Source organism: Lampris incognitus, chromosome 11 (genome assembly GCF_029633865.1).
Source record: "Lampris incognitus isolate fLamInc1 chromosome 11, fLamInc1.hap2, whole genome shotgun sequence".
NCBI lineage: Eukaryota > Metazoa > Chordata > Actinopteri > Lampriformes > Lampridae > Lampris > Lampris incognitus.
The window spans coordinates 300,927-314,786 of record NC_079221.1 but is presented as its reverse complement, the minus strand read 5'-3'; positions in this window follow the sequence as shown (position 1 = coordinate 314,786).

Here is a 13,860-nt window from a genome sequence, read left to right as displayed (position 1 = left end):
TATTTACTATCAGCGCACGTATATAGACACTGATACACACACCACTTTGGACAGATTTCATGATAGTACAGTAATAGATAGTAAAGTAATAATACAGTAATGGATATTACAGTAATAGATAGTATAGTAACAGCTAGTAAAGTAATAGTACAGTAATAGATAAGTAATAGTACAGTAATAGCTAGTAAAGTAATAGATAGTACAGTAATAGTATAGTAATAGATAGTACAGTAATAGTATAGTAATAGATAGTACAGTAATAGCTAGTAAAGTAATAGATAGTACAGTTATAGTAAAGTAATAGCTAGTAAAGTAATAGTACAGTAATAGTATAATAATAGATAGTACAGTAATAGATAGTAAATTAATAGCTAGTACAGTCATAGCTACTAAAGTAATAGTACAGTAATAGATAGTATAGTAATAGTAAAATCATAGCTAGTACAGTAATAGCCAGTAAAGTAATAGAAAGTACAGTAATAGATAGGAATGTCTCCGAGGTACAAGATGGTTTTCATAATACACTTTTTGTCTTTTCTTCTTCTTGTTTTCTGCCTACCTAATATTCAAGATAAGACCCTAACGTTTTATTCATAAACAGAGAGCTACGAGTGCAAGGTGTCCGGGTAGCGTAGTGGTCTATTACGTTGCCTACCAACGCGAGGATCACCGGTTCGAATCCCCGTGTTACCTCCAGCTTGGTCGGGCGTCCCTACAGACACAATTGGCTGTGTCTGCGGGTGGGAAGCCGGAAGTGGGTATGTGTCCTGGTCACTACACTAGCGCCTCCTCTGGTTGGCCGGGGGAACTGGGGGGAATAGCGGGATCCTCCCATGTGCTACGTCCCCCTGGTGAAACTCCTCGCTGTCAGGTGAAAAGAAGCGGCTGGTGACTCCACATGTATGGGAGGAGGCATGTGGTAGTCTGCAGCCCTCCCCGGATCAGCAGAGGGGGTGCAGCAGCGACCGTAAGAAGAGTGGGGTAATTGGCCGGATACAATTGGGGAGAAAAACGGGGGGAAACTCAGGTGCATATATAAAACGTATATACTTAGACAGCGCTACACTCAAAAGCAAGAGTAGGCAGCAAAAGTTGTCTTTATTTCTGGTCTGTTTTTAAGTGTTTCAGAGAGATCGGTTGCTTTAAAGCAGCTGAAGTTTTGTGAGTGGACAACGGTGGAAACTTTGAGCTCTCACTGCCAAAGGAAAAAACTGAATGAGAATGACATTAACAAAAACCATAGGTCTACAATATCGCATGTTAAAGTGTGGGTTGTGACCTAAAATGAGATGTGGCCCTGTTTCTGGTGGCTTCCCACAGGACCAGGACATGATGACCTACCGGACCACAACACGAGATGAGCTATGGGACCACAGCACGAGATGAGCTATGGGACCATGACACAGGAGAAACACCCAGGTACGATGGCAGAGGACAGAAGTCAGTCTTCAGTCCAGCTGTTGTTCCTGAACTGATTGCTGAGCAAGTCAAGTCACGTCAGTTTTATTTGTGTAGCCCAATATCACAGGAATAAAGTCCTGTTGAGAATCACTGCTAGAACATTTGCTCACAAATAAACCAGGGGATCGATTTGTTTACTGTCTACTCTGACTCAAAAGGATTTGAAATGCACCAAAAACATATATATTCTGAGCTATTGTCAAGTTTTCACAGCAAAATAAAAAAAAAAATGAAAATATGTATGTTGTGTAGGCGTTCAATTATTGTAATGTAGATCAGAGTTGCCCAAACACACAATGCAGCATGGTTCTAAAGTCAGTATTAAGTTGAAGGAGCAAACCAATGATTTATAAAACAAGGTGCCCAGTCCATAAAACCGTATGCTCAGTTGAAGAAGAAAAGCTGGTATTTTTTTGTTCCAATCTTAGAAGTACACATACCATCTTAAAAGTACACATACCATCTTAAAAGTGCACATTCCATCTTAAAAGTACACATCCTATCTTAAAAGTACACATCCCATTTTCTCACGGGTTCTGTCTGACATGTTTAAGACCGGTAATATCTTGTGTTGCATGGGAATTTATTTTCAATCGATATATTGTGTCACCATTTTTAAAGAACTTGGATATATAATTTTGGAACAAAAATCTTCAAAACCACATTAAAAGTTTGTTTTTCTTTTATTTCGTTTATTTATTTTACAGATAGGTGGCACGGTGGTGCAGTGGTTAGCGCAGTTGCCTCACAGCAAGAAGGTCCTGGGTTCGATCCCCGGGGTAGTGCAACTATGGGGGTCATCCTGGGTCGTCCTCTGTGTGGAGTTTGCATGTTCTCCCTGTGTCTGCGTGGGTTTCCTCCGGGTGCTCCGGGTCCTCCCACAGTCCAAAGGCATGTAGGTCAGGTGAATCAGCCGTACTAAATTGTCCCTAGGTGTGTGTGTGTGTGTGTGGTGGGGGTGGGGATGGTCTGGTGGTGTCTCCCCACCCGCCGAACAATGACTGCTGGGATAGGCTCCAGCATCCCCGTGACCCTAAGTAAGGATAAGCGGTTTGGATAATGGACAGATTCTGTTTGGTTTTTTTTAGATGACATTCCAGATTCACAATGTTTTGATCAAGGACCCTTTGACCTGACATATAGTTGTGTATGGACACATACTGACTGACCTCTTCAGTCACTGGACCATCCCTCAAACCAAGCCCCCCATTAACTCTATTGAACAGCAGAGTGGTGATAGCTCTGTACAGGTAAACTTAGGACACGCCCCTTTTGTCCTGGCACCCATCTCTCAGCCAAACATAAATACAATGATAGAGTCGCAATGGATCCATCTGAGTTAAGCGGGCTAGCAACCTTTGGGTGGGTATTTATAGCAAAGACAGTGCAAAAGCAGCATTCATCAGTGCAAGTACTATTTAAACATGCAAGGTGGTGGGAGAAAAGTCCAAAACATCATCATCTTCTGCAGTCTGCTCTTGCCGTCTGCTCCCACTGAGGCAAATGTGTAATTTGTGATATTGGGCTATACAAATAAAATAGATTTGATCTGCTGGAGTGCAAATACTTTACTGATCACACTGCTCTTGTCCCAGGTCACAGCCAAACAGAAAGAGATTTATGATAAACAAATGAATAAATACGTGAATAAATAATTACGGAAGGAAGGAAAGAAGAAAGACAGAAAGAAAGGGAGGGAGTAGGAAAAAAGAGTGGGAGCATGGGAAGAAAGGGTGCCAAAAAGGAAAGCTGGGAGATTGGGCAGAAGGGAGGAAGTCTTGAGATCAGAGATCATGTGTCCTGAACACAGTTGTCTTTCTCTACAGACACCAATCAGGGCAGACTGACAAATACTCTTTATTAAGTTTACAGTCCATCTTCAAAGAAAGCAAATTAGATTGGACTGCTCACACAATGTCAGCCCTGAGCAGAGCGTGGGAACCTGGTAGAGAATCTACTCAGTCACCTTTACAACTGCTCATGAAGTAAAGTTAAAGACACAAAAGAGAAAAGAAAAGAAAAAAATGCATACTTTTCTTTTCATGTCAGTCGAGATAATCCATTAGTTCAGACTCAAATCTGAAGTAACTGCTCAAAGCTGTACACTACTACAGCAACTACCACCACTATCACTGCCCCAGATTCCATTCTACCCTTTCTATCCAAAACTCTGGAATGTGCCGTCTTTAACCAACTTTCTTTGTACCTTCACCAGAACAGAGACGACCCTCCTTGCAGTGACAGAATCGCTGCACTCTGCGAGAACAAACTCTCTCTCCTCTGCCCTGGTACTCCTGGACCTGTCAGCTGCGTTTGACACAGTGAACCACCAGATCCTCCTCTCTACCCTCGAGGGGCTGGATGTCACAGGCTCTGCACTCTAAATGTTTGCATCCTACCTGACGGGTCGCTCCTACCAGGTGACATGGAGGGGATCTGTGTCGGAGCCTTGCAGACTGATTACAGGCGTTCCACAAGGTTCAGTTCTGGGTCCTCTCCTGTTCTTCCTGTACATGACATCCCTGTGTTCTGTTATTCGCTCGCATGACTTCTCTTACCATTGTTATGCCGATGACACCCAGCTGATCTTGTCCTTCCCGTCCTCTGACACACAAGTTGAGACACGCATTGCTGCGTGCTTGACTGGCATCTTGGATTGGATGGCGACACACCACCTGAAGCTCAGTCTGGACAAGACAGAGCTGATGTTCCTCCCGGGGAAAGGTTGCCCGCACCGAAACCTGGCTATCACTATTGACAACACCGTGGTGATGCCAATTCGGACTGCAAGGAATCTGGGTGTGATCCTGGACGACCAACTGTCGTTTACTGCAAACGTTGCATCGGTTGCTCGCTCCTGCAGATTTCTCCTCTATAACATCAGGAGGATTCACCCATTCCTCACCGATGAGATGGCACAGGTGCTCATCCAGGCTCTGGTCATCTCCCGGCTGGCGCCCCGGCGTCGGCCATCAGACCTCTGGAGCTTGTTCAGAAAGCTGCAGCTCGTCTGATGTTCAACCGCCCTAAGTTCTCCCACACAACTCCCCTTCTCATGTGTCTACACTGGCTCCCAGTAGCTGCTCACATCCAGTTTAAGACTCTGGTGCTAGCCTACAGGGCAGTGAAAGGAACAGCTCCTTTCTATCTCCAGGCCATGGTCAAGCCCTACACCCCCGCTCGACCACTTCACTCTGCTGCCTTGGGATGTCTGGTTGCCCTGTTGCTCAGAGGCCCCTGCTGCCGATTGACCCGGTCACGGCTCTTTTCTGTCCTGGCCCCACAGTGGTGGAATGAACTCCCCACTGATGTCAGGACAGCGGAGTCACTGCCAATCGTTTGGCGCAGGCTGAAAACTCACCTCTTTAAGAACTACTACCCTGTTACTTGTTCTTAGCACTTATTGTATTCACTCATTTAAAAAAAAAATCTTTCTTGCACTTTTACTTTAGCACTGGTTTTGCTCTTAGATGCTTGTTTAGACGCACTTATGACCTCTGATGACTAGTAGTTCTCCTGATCTCCTACGTTAAATGATGCACTTATTGTAAGTCGCTTTGGATAAAAGCGTCAGTTAAATGACTGTAATGTAATGTAATGTAACTAATCCTCGTCCTCGTACTGCCACTACTCCACTACTCTACCACACTACTACCACCACTATAACTGCCCCAGATGTAACTCATCCTCGTCCTCTTACTGCCACTACTCCACTACTCTACCATACTACTACCACCACTATCACTGTCCCAGATGTAACTCATCCTCGTCCTCTTTCTGCCACTACTCCTACTCTACCACACTAATCCTACCACTATCACTGTCACAGATGTAACTCATTCTCATCCTCTTACTGCTACTACTCCATTCCTCTACCACACTATTATGACCACTGTCACTGCGCCAGATGAAACTCCTCCTCATCCTCTTACTGCCACTACCACACTCCTCTACCACACTACAACCACACTGTCACTGCCCCAGATGTAACTCCTCCTCGTCCTCTTACTACCACTACTCTACCACACTACTATCACCACTATCACTGAGCCAGATGTAACTCCTCCTCGTCTTCTTACTGCCACCACTCCAGTACTCTACCGCACTTCTACCACCACTATCACTGCCACAAATGTAACTTCTCATCTTCTTACTGCCACTACTCCACTACTCTACCACACTACTCCTGCCACAGATGTAACTCATCCTCATCCTCTTACTGCCACTACTCCACTACTCTACCACACTACTCCTGCCACTATCACTGCCACAGATGTAACTCATCCTCATCCTTTTACTGCCACTACTCTACCACACTACTCCTGCCACGATTTATAATGCTAAGACAACTGATAAAGACAATGATAATTTTGCAATGTACTTTTCCACACAAAATCACAGCCCTGTGATACATACAAACAAACAAACAAACAAAAAAACAAAAACAAAATCCAACAACAAAATAAAAACACACACACACACACAATGCTATAAATGTGATGCATTATGGACATTTTTGATGGGTCCTATAAGTGCATCTGTTATTGCTTATGTCATCAAAACCCTAATTGAGCTATCTAAGTGATGTGGACTGTTGTTATCATCATCAAGTCAAGTCACAGTTGCAGTCTCAAACAGCTGTTCTATGCCCATGCTGTGGCTACAGTAAACATGCCCATGCTGTAGCTAAAGTAAACAATACCCCCTATCCTTAGACCCTCATCCTGGATGAGGAAAAATTACACTGGACAATGAAGATTTTGCTTCCTGAACACTTTTAGGTGTATTTTATGGATTTTGGGCTGATGATCACAAAAATCACCTTAAAATGTTCCTATCACATACTGTTTTGTAGATATTACCCATTTTTGTGATTTCCTGTCATATTTTAAGTCTACTAGTATGTTGCCCACAGAGCAAACTGTTTTGGTCAGTCCAAGCATACCAGGACATGCACTCAGTGTAGGTGCTATGCAAAAGTTGTCTTTGGCATGCCTGGGCATGCTGAGTCAGGTTAGATGCTGGCAGACAGGCTATAAAAGCTGCTCACATTTACAGATGCTGTTTGGACGCATGTTGATGCACATGTTCTTCAGGCAATAGCATAGTGAGCATACTTAACAACAGGATTTATTGTCTTCAGGAAGATTTATTACAGCAGAAATGTCTCATCAATGTTGCAACACCTGCAGTACACCCTGTTACATCTGTGGTGAGGACACGCTTAAGGCTCAAAGATGCACCATGACTGCACTTATTAAGACAGCTAATGAGCGCTACTTCAGATGTAACATTGGTGACCAAAAGAAACCCTGGGCTCCTCACATTTGTTGTGCAACATGTGCAGACAACCTCAGAGCTTGGTTCAGAGGTACTTGGAAGTCAATGCCATTTGCAGTCCCAATGATATGGCAAGAACAGAAGGATCACATGACAGACTGTTACATCTGTCTGACCAATGTATCTGGCTTCTCAACTAAAAATAAGAAATCTATTGAATACCCAAATCTGCCTTCAGCCATGACACCAGTGCCACATGATGCCTGCCTATACTGAAGCCACCAGAGACATGGAGCCTAGGTAAGGCAGATGAAGATGCCACAATGCATGAACTAGATGTGGAAAACGACACTGATCCAGATGTTGAACCCCTTATGCCTGGTTATCCTCATCTGATAACACAGCCACAATTAAATCTGGTCAGGGATGTATCTGTGAATGTTCTCATTCAGCCAGAATGTTCTCTGGTCAGGGATGTAGATTTGTCAAAAGCTAAAGCAGAACTACTTGGTTCAAGATTGCAAGGATGGGGTTTGTTGTCACCAGGTACAAAAATTTCTATCTTTCGGAACCGTCAAGAACACTTGACAAACTTCTTTACACAGGTTGACAACCTGTTTCTGCATTGACATTGATGGATTGTTCATGGCTTTGGGTTGTTTGCATGACCCACAACAATGGTGCCTTTTTATAGATCCGTCAAAGTTAAGCCTGAACGCTGTCCTGTTATACAATGGCAATGTCCACCTTTCAGTAACCACTGGCTATGCAGTACACATGAAAGAAACCTACAATAACATGGAAGTGTTGTTGAAACACATACAGTACAACAATTACGACTGGAACATGTGTGGTGATGTAAAAGTATTGGCATTGCTACTAGGAATGCAGCTCGGATATACAAAGTACTGTTGTTCCCTGTGTGAGTGGGATAGCCATGCTAAAGAGCCACATTACATTAAAAAGAACTGGTCGCTCCGTAAGCATTTCGTTCCAGGTCAGAAAGGTATGGTGCATAAACCACTTTTCCACCCAACAAAGATATTTCTGCCTCTTCTTCATTGAAAACTCTGTTTGATGAAAATTTTTGTGAAACCAATGAACAAAGAAGGTGACGGATATCACTATTTGAGACAGATGTGGATGGTGTGGAGATGGAGTGGATGGCGACACACCACCTGAAGCTCAGTCTGGACAAGACAGAGCTGATGTTCTCCTGGGGAAAGGTTGCCCGCACTGAGACCTGGCCATCACCATTGACAACACCGTGGTGACGCCAACTCGGACTGTGAGGAATCTGGGTGTGATCCTGGACGACCAACTGTCGTTTGCTGCAAACATTGTATCAGTTGCTCGCTCCTGCAGAGTTCTCCTCTATAACATCAGGAGGATTCACCCATTCCTCACCGACGAGACGTCACAGGTGCTCATCCAGGCTCTGGTCATCTCCCGGCTGGACTACAGCAACTCCCTCCTTGCTGGCACCTCAGCGTCGGCCATCAGACCTCTGGAGCTTGTTCAGAAAGCTGCAGCTCGTCTGATGTTCAACCGCCCTAAGTTCTCCCACACAACTCCCCTTCTCATGTCCCTACACTGGCTCCCAGTAGCTGCTCGCATCCAGTTTAAGACTCTGGTGCTAGCCTACAGGCCAGGGAAAGGAACAGCTCCTTCCTATCTCCAGTCCATGGTCAAGCCCTACACCCCCACCCCACCACTTGGCTCTGCTGCCTCGGGACGTCTGGTTGCCCCGTCGCTCAGAGGCCCCTGCTGCCGATCGACCCGGTCACAGCTCTTTTCTGTCCTGGCCCCACAGTGGTGGAATGAACTCCCCACTGATGTCAGGACAGCGGAGTCGCCACCCATCTTTTGGCGCAGGTTGAAAACTCACCTCTTCAAGAACTACTACCCTGTTACTTGCTTTTACCACTTATTGTATTCACTCATTTAAAAACAAATAAAAATCTCTTTCTTGCGCTTTTACTTTAGCACTTTTGCTCTTAGATGCTTGTTTAGATGCACTTATGACATCTGATGACTAGTAGTTCTCCTGATTTTCTACGTTAAATGCACTTACTGTAAGTCGCTTTGGATAAAAGCGTCAGCTAAATGACTGTAATGTAATGTGTCCAAGAATAACTGGCATCAAGATGAAGGAAGGCATTTTTTGTTGGTCCACAAATCAGACAGCTCATCAGTGACAGGGAGTTAGAAGTTCTGGTAGTGGGGCAGAGAAAATAGCATGGAAGGCATTTCAGGATGTTGTTGAGAATTTTCTTGGCAACTACACAGCACCCAACTACACTGAGCTGCTTGACAACATGCTTAAAGCATACAAAACCATGAAGTGACACATGTCATTGAAAATTAATTTTCTGCATTCACACTTGGACTTCTTCCCTGCTGGTCTTGGTGCAGTGAGTGAGGAACATGGTGAAAGGTTTCAACAGGACAATGTGACCATGGAAAAGCAGTATCAGGGTGACTGGATCCATCAATGCTGGCCATCTATTGTTGGACAGTGACACGAGAGGCACCAGATGCTGAGTACAAACGAAAATCAGCTGCAAAACATTTTAAGCTCAGTTGAACTAACACCATGTGGCAGTATCATTGTCATTAAATATTTTAAATTCGATAAAAGTTATTTTAATGTTTCTCAAAATTCCTACATGATACAGCAAATCTGAAATTATTTTTGTGCCCAGCTTGACATTGTCTATCATAATTTCTATTTTTTTTCCTCCCAGGAAGCAAAATGTTTGTAAAAATTTGTTGTCCAGCATTACAGGAAAATCTTGACCAAAAAAAAAGGGTAAAATCAGGGATCCGTCTTCAAAGATGGAAAGGCCTGCAAAAGGTGTTGAATGGGCAAAATTCAAAACGAGGAAACCGATTTAGAAATTAAACACTTCATAAAAACACTTAACAAAACATTGGAAAGCATAAGGGGAAAATGAAAAATTCGAAAAGCCTTATGTGGAAAATAGTGGATACAGGCACAGCATTTACTGTAGTGCCGGAAGGGTTTGAATGTAAACAGCACTTTTGTCGTTTTTATTTTCATGGAAGTCATATGTGTTCCACTACTTTTTCATCAACAAATGAGAGAAACCGCTAGCAAAAAGTAGCTTTTGTGGTACTGAGAGCTGATCTGTCAACCATCTGTTCTTCAATTGTGTGCACACTGATGTCTTCACTGATGTCTTCACTGATGTCTTCTGTGTAACTGCCCCTGGTTCTCCAAAGCAGACGCGGAGAGTCTCGACTGGTGCTCGATAGGGTGTTTATTTTTTCCTCTCTCTCTCCCGCTCTCCTTCACCGTCTCGTAACACCTTGAAAACTAGACAGATACGCAAAATGGCACCAATATACCGTCCTATCTAGCTTCACATAAGAAACTTAGAGGGAACATACATTTCACTGTACAAAACAATTACACTGAAAGACATTGTACATGAACACGTTTCCATATGACAGCAGACAGCGTAAAGTAGCTAGCTAGCATTGCTGGGCACATCCTGAATATGAAACGAGGCTACATAGCCAGTTACCTTATGCCGCAGACCAGGGGTGTTAAAAGAAAAGGAAATCCGCTGCTTTCTTCGTGAAAGAAGGTAAGTAAAAACATTTACGCTTGCAATAAACTTAGGTAAGTCTCTTTTTTAAAAACATAAAGGAAAAGCTTGTCCTTTCTTTTTAGGTTCGTTACTTGACATGTAGCATCTTCTAGCCTTCACATGGCGCCAAGCTCTGACTCAATGACACACTTCCGCTCTACAGGATCAACAACAAGGAAAAGATCGCCCTCACGTGGACATCACTGGTAAGTACATGAAATAAGTCAATGTATATATTGTGCCAACAGCTTGCGAACGGGTAAATCAATAACAGGTAAGTGAAAATGTCAAACCACTGTAAATGCAAATCTGTATATTAAACATAAATATGGCACCAAAAAATGGCAGATCAATAGTTGCCATTTACGCTCCCACCAATCCTCTTATGAATCTTCATACAGGATTCCTAGACTCTGTAACGAGTGACTGACTCTTAGTTGTACGAGATATGGTGTGAGTCTCACTGTTCTCCAGGAGGAGTACTACTTTCTGTATTGGTCTCTCAATGACTGAATGTTTGTATGAATGATCTTGGTTTCTTCCCAGCCACCCCTGTATGTCTGCGTTATGTTCATCTGTCGTCTTGTTTCGCTCCATGTATTGTAAAGCGACTTTGAGTACTTGAAAAGCGCTCTATAAGATTGATTTATTATTATTATTATTATTATTATTATTAAGGAAAGATTTGAGGATATACTTTCGTGTTAAGCAAAGTGCAATTTTAATCCACGGAATTGGATTCTTGTACAAACTCTGACATTTTGATAGTATATTGTAAATCCATTTATTTTACTCGTTAAAATTTTAATTCACAAAATGAAATGTCTAAAAAACTAAGGCCTGGTGTTAAGGTCACTTGTGCTTGTGTCATGGCACATCTGATATGTGTCATCTGAGCATGGTTTGAGGACTAGAAGGACAACAAAATGTGATTCAATGGTGTATTAATGCTGTATTTTATTGTTTGCATTTTTTTGTATTTTTTGTTCATTCCTCGGGCTGCAGTGTGATGTTATTTAGCCTTAAAAAAAGTGATCACGAGAAAACCCCCAATAGCAGATGGCGGTAATATGATATTTGTAACATTTTAGGAACTGTCGCCACAAAAGAAGAAGGCTCTGTTTTATTCATTTTCCCACCCGCTTTACGTGAAGACCAATCCCTATTCTGCCTCTGATTGGCTAGTACTCGTTGCCTCTGTCGGTTAGGTTGGTTAAAATTAGGGTTAGGGTTAGGGTTAGCCAATCAGAAGCAGAGTAGGGATGAGTTTTCCCTAATAGGGTTAGGGTTAGGGTTAGGGTTAGCCAATCAGAAGCAGAGTAGGGATGAGTTTTCCCTAATAGGGTTAGGGTTAGGGTTAGGGTTAGCCAATCAGAAGCAGAGTAGGGATGAGTTTTCCCTAATAGAGGTAGGTAAAAAAAAAAAACGCCCGCTGGGTTCAATGGTACTGGGCGGAAGTGTGGTATGGCGACGGTCTTTCAAACTGTACACATAGTTGTCAATTGTAAAACATTTACAAGTGAGTAGAAATAGGGAATCATTCGATTAGTCTGAGAAGAAACGGAGGTTGACATCGGCAAATCGGAAAAGAGGGATTTCTCTGATAAACATGGGAGGACCTGACAGAACAGCGAAAACTATGGCGGGTAATAAATTCAACTTATATAGCGTTTTTCTAATACTCAAAGTCGCTTTACAATAAACGGGATGAAACAAGACGACAGATAAACATAACACAGACACACAGGGGTGGATGGGAAGGGAGGCTACGAGAGGGAGAAGCTGCAGCCACACATGACGCCAGCAGTACTCTCCGACATGGACAGATACAAAAGGGAAAGAAAAACAAACATCATAAATCACAGATGAAGTCTGAAGAGGTGAGTCCCGACCAATGACCTGAATGTGGGAAGCCCGCAGCAGTGTCCGATGCGCTTGGGAAGGGAGTCGAGGGAGGGGACAGGTTGAGTGCTCAGTCCCCAGCCTGCCCCAGACCAGGGGTGGAAGAGAGGACGGGGAGGCACGAGAAGGCAATGGAGAAAAGGTGTGTGTTAGGACGGGATTGGAAGAGTGGGAGGGATTCTGAGTCTCTAATGATTTGGGGGAGTGAGTTCCAGAGCCTGTGAGCTGCCCTGGGGAAGTCTCGGTCACCAAAGCCGCGGAGGTTGGACCTGGGGGTAGAGAGAAGGGAGGCTGAGGTGGATCTGAGGGACTGAGAGGGTTGGTAGGGGGAGAGGACATCGATGAGGTATGGGGGAGCCAGTTTGTGAAGGGCTTTATAAGTAAGAACCAGGATTTTGTAATTGATCCGGTGGGAGATGGGTAAGCCAATTGAGGTCTTTTAGGACTGGGGTGATGTGGTGCCAGGATTTGGTGAAAGTTAAAAGTCGGGCGGATGCGTTCTGGACCAATTGGTGTCTTTTGATAGAGCTTGCACTGATGCCATAGAGGGGTGAGTTGCAGTAATCAAGGCAGGAGGAGATGAAGGCATGGATCAGTATCTCAGCAGCAGGGCGTGTGAGAGAGGGTCGGTCTTATTTTCGCAATGTTGCAAAGGTGGCAGAAGGAGGATTTGACCATTCCCACCCATTCCCTCAAGGGAAAGGGTGGGATCAAGGATCACACCAAGGTTGCGTGCCTGGGAGGAAGGGGAGACAGTATTGCCATCGATGGTGAGTGCAAGGTTGTTGTTTGGCTGAGAGTGGACTTAGAGCCAATGAAGAGGAGTTCAGTTTTGTCACTGTTGAGTTCGAGGAGGTTTTGCTGCTTCCAGACTTTAATTGCAGACAGACAGGAGTTGATGGGAGAGAGGGGTGGATTGTGAGGGGATTTAGTGCTGAGGTATATCTGGGTGTCATCAGCATAACAGTGGAAGTCTAAGTTGAAATGGCAGAGAATCTGACCAAGAGGGAGGATGTAGATGATGAAAAGGAGAGGGCCGAGTACAGAACCTTGCGGAACACCTTGTGTGACTGTGGATGGAACACAGGAGTGGTTGTGAAGTGAGATGAAGTGTGACCTGTTGGAGAGGTAGGACTGGAGCCAGCTGAGTACGGTGCCTTCCAATACCGACATCTTTCAATCTGGTGAGCAGGATGTTGTGGCTCACAGTATCGAAGGCTGCACTCAGGTCGAGGAGGATGAGGATGTTAAGGGCTCCAGTATCAGCAGAGGTGAGGAGGTCATTAAGTACTTTAAGGAGTGCAGTTTCAGTGCTGTGGAGTGGGCGAAAACCGGACTGGAGGGGTTCGAGTAGGTTGTTGGAGTGTAGATAGGTTTGGAGTTGTGTGGTGACAATGCGTTTCAGGGTTTTTGAGAGGAAGGGAAGGTTGGAGATTGGCCGGTAGTGGTTGAGGCAGGATGGATCAAGACCAGGTTTCTGGAGAACTGGGGTGACAGCTGCAGTTTTGAAGGCATAAGGGACAATTCCATGGGACAGTGAGGAATTGAAAAGGCACAGCTATGCTGTGAATGGGCCAGAGTGGGGAGATTCAGAGGGAGA